The sequence below is a fragment of the Hakea prostrata genome, chromosome 3 (assembly GCF_041222555.1).
Source record: "Hakea prostrata isolate BN-2017 chromosome 3, UWA_Hpros_2, whole genome shotgun sequence".
Taxonomy (NCBI): Eukaryota; Viridiplantae; Streptophyta; class Magnoliopsida; order Proteales; family Proteaceae; genus Hakea; species Hakea prostrata.
In genome coordinates, this window is record NC_142602.1 from 7,609,090 (window position 1) to 7,618,251 (window position 9,162).

The following is a 9,162-nucleotide window of genomic DNA, read 5'->3' on the forward strand; positions in this document are numbered from 1 at the left end:
ATAATGATACTTCGAAGGGAAGAAGAAGAAGAAAAGAAAAAAAAGGTTGTAGAGATATCAAATGCTTAGATTCTTTTTTAATTGGCTGAAAAGCCTTTTGCACTTGAGGAGCAAGAGGGAGATTTAGTGCAGAACCGGTCGATGACATTTCATTGCAGGTCACTTCATAATACATTAGTTAGTTAATGATAAAAATTAGGTGAAAATCTCTAATATAATGTTAGTCTAAAATGGAATAAAGAAAAATAACAAAAACTCTGATGATTGTCAATAATTTTAGCAAAACTTTAAATTAATGTTCAGGTAACACTTTTGTCCGGTCATCTTCACATGGATCGACTCATGTATTAACTATTAAGAGAAGATTAATAATGTAATTACCATATTTAAATATGATTAATGATGCTTAAAAAGGACCCTAACCAATTCCTACAGATGAAGGAAATCCGAAACTTGTTTAAGAGGCCAAATCAACGCAGAAACGTGGTTTACCAATGATTAGGGTTTGGAATTAATGAAGACAAACTAAAAAGGCAAAAGGGCAGAGGAGGGAAGGGAAAGCAGGGTTTCCAAGGGAAAGAAGAACAAAAGAACATCATGCATGCTGCTGTCACTCCTTTACACACCTTCTCCCAAAACGATCCATATCCGCCTGAGGGCCCACTTAATACAAAAACCTGTGGACCTTCCTTCTTGCGCCTCCTTCTCTTTATTATTTTTTTTTTGCTAATAGCTTCCTACTCCCAATCTTTTGAAAAACAGAGGATGTAAAGTTATTGATATTTGTTCCCTGTGTTCAACTAAAAATGTTCATCTTAACCATGGAACGATTTTTCGTTCGTTTCGCCCGGTTCGCCGGGCGAAGAACTGGGTGAAACGGCGAAATCTCGGCGAGATTTTGCTGACACCATGACCGGCGATATCGTTGGATTCGCTCTTACATTCCTACTTCAGTTCTCACTTCTATTTATTTCTTTCTCTCTTTCTACTTCAGTTCTACACCATGGCCGGCAGCTGTGTTTCTTTTTTATTTCTCTCTTTCTTTCTTCTTCTTCTCCGACAACATTGCCACTGCTATTTCTGTTTCTTTCTCTTTTTCATTCTTTTTCTTCTTCTCCAGCAATGATCTGGAAGGATGAGGATGTGGTTTCGCCGGAAAATCTTGGTAGGACATGGTTGATTTTCCGGCGAAAGGTTGTAATATCGGGTTTCGGTGCATTTTTTATTTCCCCTTATGGCGAAACTGGCGAATTTCTCCGAAATTTCTTTCCATGATCTTAACCATATCTTTTTCAAATGTAATTATGCAACATAGCTGTGGAGATATTTCAAAATCTGTTGGTGGAATCACAATTCAAATATTGTTGAGCAAATATCCAAATGGATAACTTCAGAAAAAAAGCATTCGATGGAAGGTCAAGCTCTAACACTTCACTTAACTACACTTTGGATTATATGGTCCTCTTTCAACAAGGCAACCCATGGTGAATCATACAAAACTCAAAAACAAGCGTGGTGGCTTGCTTTGTCTTTGAATGTTGAATATCACCACTCATCAACTCGTGGAGATAAAGGCATAAAGAGAAGAAACAATATTCGTTGGATTTCCCCACCAAGAGACTACATCAAGTTCAACATGGATGGTTCATCAAGGAAGAATCCAAATGGCAGCTTTAAAGCTAGGATCGGAGGAGTTGCCCGAGATCACCTGAGTCAATTCATGCTTGGTTTCGCCTTTCCTTGTGGCAACTCCAAAGCTCTACAAGCTGAAGCTAAAGCAATGAAAAAAGCTACACAAATTGCAATCTCATATAATCTCAAGAAAGTGATATTTGAAGGAGACAATGAAACAATAATCCATCTGATCAATCATAGGGAATCGGCAGAATCATAGAGTATCAAGCATATATTAGAGGACATCCACTTGATGAAGAAATAATTTGATTTTATTAAATTCACTCACACTTTAAGAGAATGAAATATTGTTGCTGATAGATTAGCTTCTTTTGCAGCTTCTAATCAATCTTCTTTAGTAGCCACTTCTATCCCCCTTCTCATACAATTGGTATTTGTATTTTGATGCAACAGATTGTACTTATCCCAAAGGTTTTTCTTTCAAAAAAAATGATTGATTAGCACCCAAAAAAAAAATCCCAATATTAATTTGTTAAACTTATTTATTCTGTCGACCAATACCTAAATGGTTAATCCCTTGATTATAAGTATTTTAGCCTAATTGGACCAACTAAGCTCCCATTTTCTACTCAAACAATTGCACTAAAACCTTCCCCCATGCATGCATGCACTAGATTCATCACACAGCAACATCCACCTCGATTGAGACTTGTGAGAGAATATTAGAAGAACATTGATTAGTGATCAACTATGTTTAGAAGCTTTTCTTGAAAATAATTTTATGTTGAGGCAATGATCAACAGTTCTAACATTTCTTAAAGAAAATATCACATATATGATTCTAATCCCCTTTTTCTTCTTGTTTTATATGTATAAATTCCTTTGTACCACAAAACAACAAAAAAGTTTTAAAATATTTCATTTTCACATGAAAAGAAAAGAAACCTAAAGAGAAAGTAATGGTTACAAGGAATCCATTACGAAGTCACATATATGTCATTTTCAATGTTCATAGAGACTAGAGATTTTTTCTTAAATTCTCTGTAACAAAAAGCTAAAACTTTGTTTTTTCTTTTTAACTTCATTTATTTTATTTAAAAAATGTGAAACTGTGAGATCACATAGATGATAGATATCCTTTTCAAATCAATAATTTGATAATGACATACAAATTCCCTTTGACCTAAATTACATTGGAAACCGTTTCATTCTACTTTCTTTAAAGAAAAATAAATGAATTATAATATATATTTGGTTTAACATTTGCCATAAATCATCTATCATGCACCAAATATATAAACATGATATAATTTTAAATCTGAATTTGGAAATAGAACAATTTAATCTCATATTTGGTTTTGGTTTTGCTTAATTAGTGGATCTTGGTGATGGTGATGAGTAAAATGATTTTGTTGGATTCAGATTCAAAATGCTAAAAAATTGAATTTCAATTAAATTGATCCATGCTTTGAGTAAGGGTGTCAATTGTCTATCAATACCGTCTTACTGTACTGAACCACGCCATTTTCAAATTAGGTTTGGACATACGGTATGTATCGAAATTGTTTTTTGGAATTTAGTACCATAGACTATGGTTTTGGTTTTAGTTAGCATACCATCTGTATGTACCAAATGCCATACCAAATTGTCGTATATCAAAACAATACCAAATTTCACACCCTTATTAATCTAGATTGGGTTAGGCCAAATTTAAGGCCTAGTCAATCTTGACATTACTCATTGGTTGGGCCCAGTTGATAAGAGAAAAAGAAAAATAAATTTTAAATTAAAAAAACTTAGATATTATTATTCGTTCTTCATATATTGTAAATCTCAACAGTTAAAATGTTAACTAAAAAACTATATTACACAATAAACACTCTTTAGTCATAAATGAAGAAGATTATAAGAATGAGTTTTTATATACCAAAATTATATCGTATCATATACTAAACCGACACGTACTATTTTTCTTATATAGATTTTATATTGAATCATTGTTTTCACACCGTACCATATATATTTTATATGGTACGATTTGGATATAACTATATGAGGTTTGAAATTTGGTACCCTACCGTACCAATTTTAGCTTTGAGAGAGCCATATGACTAACAGAATCCTCATGATACCTAAGAAATTGCTTCTCTGCTTTTGAGGTTCTCGGTAAAAATCGCTGGAAACTCTTCAGTCTTCACTGTAAAATGTGGTTCAGAAAGTCAGAAATACTTTACGGAGTGAAGCCTTCTTAGTTTCTTCCCCTCTACTGGTATCGTTCGCATCAAAAGTTCAAAACCATGAAAAGGGAGCGCTTTATCGAAAACCAAGGATGGGAGACCCGCTTTCTTTCTTTCAATGTCCCCATCTTTCTTGCAAATTACATTTAAGACCGGGTACTTTCCCTTCACCCACGAAGAAAGGATTCAACTCAAGTTGGGCTAAGATGAACCCAGCTGACCAGCTCCCATGCGTCCCAAGGCCCAATGCAGTTGGTCCCACAAAGTAAAGCAATGATATGCTTTCCAATTTCAATCCATGGCTTTAACACTTATCAAGAAAACTGTCAAGTTTGACTTAAGTTCCACGGGCAGCATCTCCCCAGTCCCCACTTGGGAAAGAAAAGAGAAGAAAAAGTGTCTCAAACAATCAGGACCTTTTGGGGTTTGACTTGGCAACTAATGAGCCTGATTGGGCTCATTCTTGCATAGCCCAACTCAACTGGGTCAAATACAAGGACAGTCGGCCCATTTTGTTAATAAACATTTGTGGATTTAAATGGAAATTTTTACTCTAATCCCATTGCATCTGTTCTCCAATCAGGTCAACCCAATCCCAACAAGGAATGATGTTCCTTGAAACACACATTGCACCAAAATAATATCAAAGTTAGCCAAGAACAATCTATCAAGATCAATCTCATAGCCTCAGAGAATTGTAGCAATGTCAACTGAGAATAACCTTAGAGGTGACCACATTGGGAAGACATGATTGAAAGAGCTGCACTGGATCCGGATGCCAGTGATGCCTTTGTTTATTGTAACCTTCACAAGTCACTGGAAATTGACAGAGAACCCTAACATCATTGGGGAAGGTGAACTCCCACCCATTCAAGTGAGCCTGAAACGCAAAATCTATATCTTCAATAATGGTTTTCTCAATCCAACCTCCTGAGTCCTCAAGTGCCTTAATTTTCCACACACCTGCAGTTCCATTGAACAAACAAGTTGAAAGAAGTGCCATTTACTTGCTGCTCCACCTCAAAGTGGAAGTCAAGACTCGATGTTCCGGCACCTCGTCAGCAAGTCATCATCCTTGTTCACAAAGGACCATCAGGCTGGAACAAGACCAAGCTCAGGATTATCCTCTGAAGAGGGGACGCCTGTGGAAATCCCAAAGTCAAATTAGAGAGTTCATTAATGCTATTAATGCCTTATTTTCTTCCCAAAATAGGTTTTTCATAGCTTCCATAAATCCAAAAGCAAGAGTCACTGACTAATAATCTAGACTCCAGATAAAGAGAAACAGCTTCTTCCTAAACTCTCAATAACATTAAGAAGAGTTTTCAATTTTTCAGAAAATAAAAAATAAAAACCTTTAAGAAGAAATTATGTTCCTGGTACTCAGTCCTCACTATCATACCTGAAAGCAACATGATAAATCACACTAAAAGTATTTGTACAAAGTGGAAACAAATCCTAAATTAAACAGAGGTAAATAGCTACTCCAGCAACTGTTGAAGATGTACCACAGTAAACTTTTCATCCACAAACAGTCTAGACAATGGCCGAATCTAGATCAATTGACAAGTCAACAACAAACTGGGGAAATAAGAATTCTGGGTAGAGGGAGTAAAACAACCTCCAAGAGAGGGGAAAAAGAAAAAGAAAAAGGGATCCAATATTCAATTTTCTTTTTCTTTTTTTTTCTTCTAGTTTTCTTTTAACATTATCTTGGCTAGTATAAGGTAGAGAGTCAGATAACAAAGTCACTCTAATGCTCTCCCCTCGTCCAGCAGAACTTGTTTCCAAGCAACAGTCAGCATAGCACATACCTCAGTGCACCAATGACTGGAATAAATGGGCATCAAGCACAATGCAGCACTATGGAAAGGATAAAGTATCGCTGGCTTGGACCACAAGCATGTGACCTCTTTCTTTCATAGTAAATCTGCAAAAACATGAGTGAAAAACCCAACTGAAAATTGAACTAAATTTGTATATTCAAGCACTGAAAATTGAAGTAAATTTGTTAAATTCAAGCACAATCAGAAACATTGACTGCTAATTACCACTTTTGTAAAATTCAAGCACATCACCTGACCAGCAATGTTAATTACCACTTTCTTCACTCGATCGTTGGAGGCTGGATTCCCACCAATTACATTTTCATTGAGATATGGACTGCTAACACAAACTCCATTCATCACTACAATGACAGTATTGTCCCAGTGAACCAGGAGCATGATCAATGAATATGAATGGTCAGCAAGAAAATATGCCAATGAAAGTAAGGATGTAAATTTAATATAATACAAAACAGAGTATTTAACAGTAAGTGTCAACTCCAAATGGCCAGGTTTGAAAGATAATCCAAGAAATTTGTGAGAAGGCAATGTTAACAGAAGAAACGGATCATAAAAGGGTCAGTAGATGATATTAAATGCTCTAATGATGCAATATGAACTACCAGGATTAAGGATGTCACATGCCAGCAGACAAAATAATTAAATCTGAGACACAGGATGCAAGTGGGTTGTTAAAGAAGACATCAGATTAATGGAAGAGGGCCAAGAGAGATGAGATTGATATTCATGGGAGAGGGAGAAAGAGAGGAGATAAGGTTTGGGTTATCAATCCAATAGGCACTGCTCAACAACACCAAAAACTCTTGAAAAAAAAATTCATATTCTTTGTTCAAATCATCTCTAATTAATGTGAGAAGTATTCCTAATTTGATTCATAAAGGATTCTTAATCACTCTAATTCACTCAATAAATTAAATAAACTAAAGATAGAATACTACCTAATTATCCTGATCTAATTCAAACGCTGAATTGAACTGCTAATCCTACATACTGACATTGTTGGCACTTTATGGGTGAAAATATTAGGCCAAACACCCCACCCCCCACAAAAAGAAAATCTAAGGTCTGTAAAACCAACTCAATGGGCAGAATAAAGTTTCAAAAAAATAATCTGTCAATGGGCAGCTCATTGACACAAAAACTAAACAGAATAAGGGTTAGAGCACTGAAACATGTGTTACTACAGATGCAGCATTTTTTGTCCATATTAATGAGTTCTTACTAGTAATGCTGACAAATTTTTAGTGCATGGATCCGTATGCACAAACAAGTATACGATCAAGACCATGACAAATGAAGAGGGAATCAGAAAAGGATTAAAAGATGAAAATTCAATTCTGAAGTATTTGCTCACCAGATCAATGATTTAAAACTGATTATTGTGAATAAAGAGACAATTAAGAAGCACTAAGCACCATGAACAAAAGAATTGTTAACGGGTTGTCAAAGTGCTAGACTGAATGCAGCAAGACACTAAAGCGTGAAGTGCACATAGGGTGAAGGAGGATAATAACCCATCACTCAGAATTGTTAATAGGTTGTCAAAGTGCTAGACTGAATGCAGCAAAGACACTAGAGCGTGAAGTGCACATAGGGTGAAGAAGGATAATAACCCATCACTCTGATGTGAACAAAATCTTGCTAAAACTGACAAATATCTGGCAATGAGGACCCTTACAAACAAATGAGCATGGGATTCAAGAACATCACATGAGAAGTGATTATGCTGTTATTGGTGAAGACCAATTTTGCTTGAATAGCCATTTAGCAAGACAGAAACCAGTCCGGACCATCACAATGGAACCTTATACACCTAAAGAGCATCCTACTGAAATTTAAATTTTAAACACCAGTCATGCTACAGAATTCCCAGACTAGTGAGATTAGACTACTGCAACCAGTAGGGCAAAGGAAAAGGAAAAATGGTTGGCTACAAGTCGTTGGATCTTAGACTATCAACCTCATCTCTTCCGCAACTATTATAAGTCATAAATAATTAGTCATGGTGGTTCACTGAGCATTGCAACTTCTTAGTGCCACTCCCATTTTCCTTTTCTTCTGTTGTCACACCCTTGACAGTCATTCCATCAATCAACACCAAACGTTCTCAACCAACATACACTCTGAATTTCACCTTTCCAACATCTTGAAACATTCAAGATGCCAAAATTCCCCAGAGCCAAAGACAAACTAAGCACATGCATTGTCAAAAGAGTAACGAGCGGCTATCAACAATTTCAAAATACTTAGTTTGTCACCATTTATTAGTTTTGTGTTTCTCTCTTATTTTTCTTTTAATTGATCTTATTTGTACTGGGTATTATCATGTATCCCTTGCCTACTTCTTCCACTTTCTTCTTCTTAAAAACTTTTATTTTATCCAAAAATAAAATTTCACATGAAAAAAGGTCAGTACTTACGTCTTAGACAATGCATCAAACACCCTCTGGGCCTCACTGTTAACTCCAACCCCAATCCTCACAGCCTCTAGCTCTGCTTGCCTGCAATTCAACTAATAAATAATATCTCTTTTTCTTTTGTATGTGTCTCTGTGTGTGTGTCTGTGTTAGGGAGGAAGGGGTTCTTAAGAGAATGTATGGGTGCCGAGAAAGCGACAGAATAATCAAACATAGCATCTGAATCATACGATTAAAATCCAATTACCTTATAGCAGCGTCCTTCCTTGCCTGAAGCCTAGGGAGTTCGACAACACATTTTTCAAATCACGAGAATCCCTCGGCTTGACTTAGTTGGGTGAATTCCTTATATAGTTCGGCTTCAAAGGCCAAATGTTTTCGATGACAACCCGTCTTGGAAGTTGGAACCCTTCTTGTGCTGATCAAACTACTTATTCAATCGCATAGAACATGGGAAAATAACACCCAGGTGATGTATTTCAGGGAATACAAAGCAACCAAATACAAAACCCTAAACTTCAGGAACAAAGGGTATAAAAGGACTGAATGTTGACAAGCTTATCGAAGGGGATGACTTGACCTTCGAAGTCTTCCTGACTTCCTCCAAGGTAGTCTTAATGGAAAGAAAGCACCCCACAGCGAATTTAATTTATTGCCGTAGCCGTAATCCATGGCAGAACTGAGTCGACTGCCACTACAACTGCAATCCCTGTGTTGTAATTCAGGATGCAGAACCAGATACAATTTTTTTCATCATCTATCCTTTTCTTTCACTGTGACTGGTTTTCATAAAGTTGAAATTAATCTCGTGAGTCTCTTTAAATCTGAAACATTATCGGTTTTTCTTCAAATTGATAAGACTCATCAATCTAATTTTTTATTCTTTGTCAATTACTAATCTCATTTTCAATCGGGCTGGTTCAATTAATAAAGATCAACACTTCATAAGTACGAAATCATGACTTTCAAGCTGGCTTGTTAAAAAAAATTGTCATTTCCCTATCACTTCCATGGAGTTGTCCTTGC

At 36.1% G+C, this 9,162-nt stretch overlaps 1 long non-coding RNA gene across 4 annotated transcripts; it reads right to left on the minus strand.

The window, feature by feature from the left end:
• Positions 1-4,383: 4,383 nt before the first annotated feature.
• On the minus strand, positions 4,384-9,162 carry LOC149020514 (uncharacterized). Of its 4 annotated transcripts, none has more exons than XR_016172212.1 (5): positions 8,384-9,162; positions 8,140-8,220; positions 5,951-6,035; positions 5,687-5,802; positions 4,384-5,014 (listed from the first exon to the last, which is right to left on the minus strand). It is a non-coding gene; the product is annotated as an uncharacterized LOC149020514 (long non-coding RNA). The 4 variants fall into 4 exon arrangements; XR_016172211.1 differs by having other exon boundaries at positions 5,924-6,035; XR_016172209.1 differs by having other exon boundaries at positions 5,687-6,035.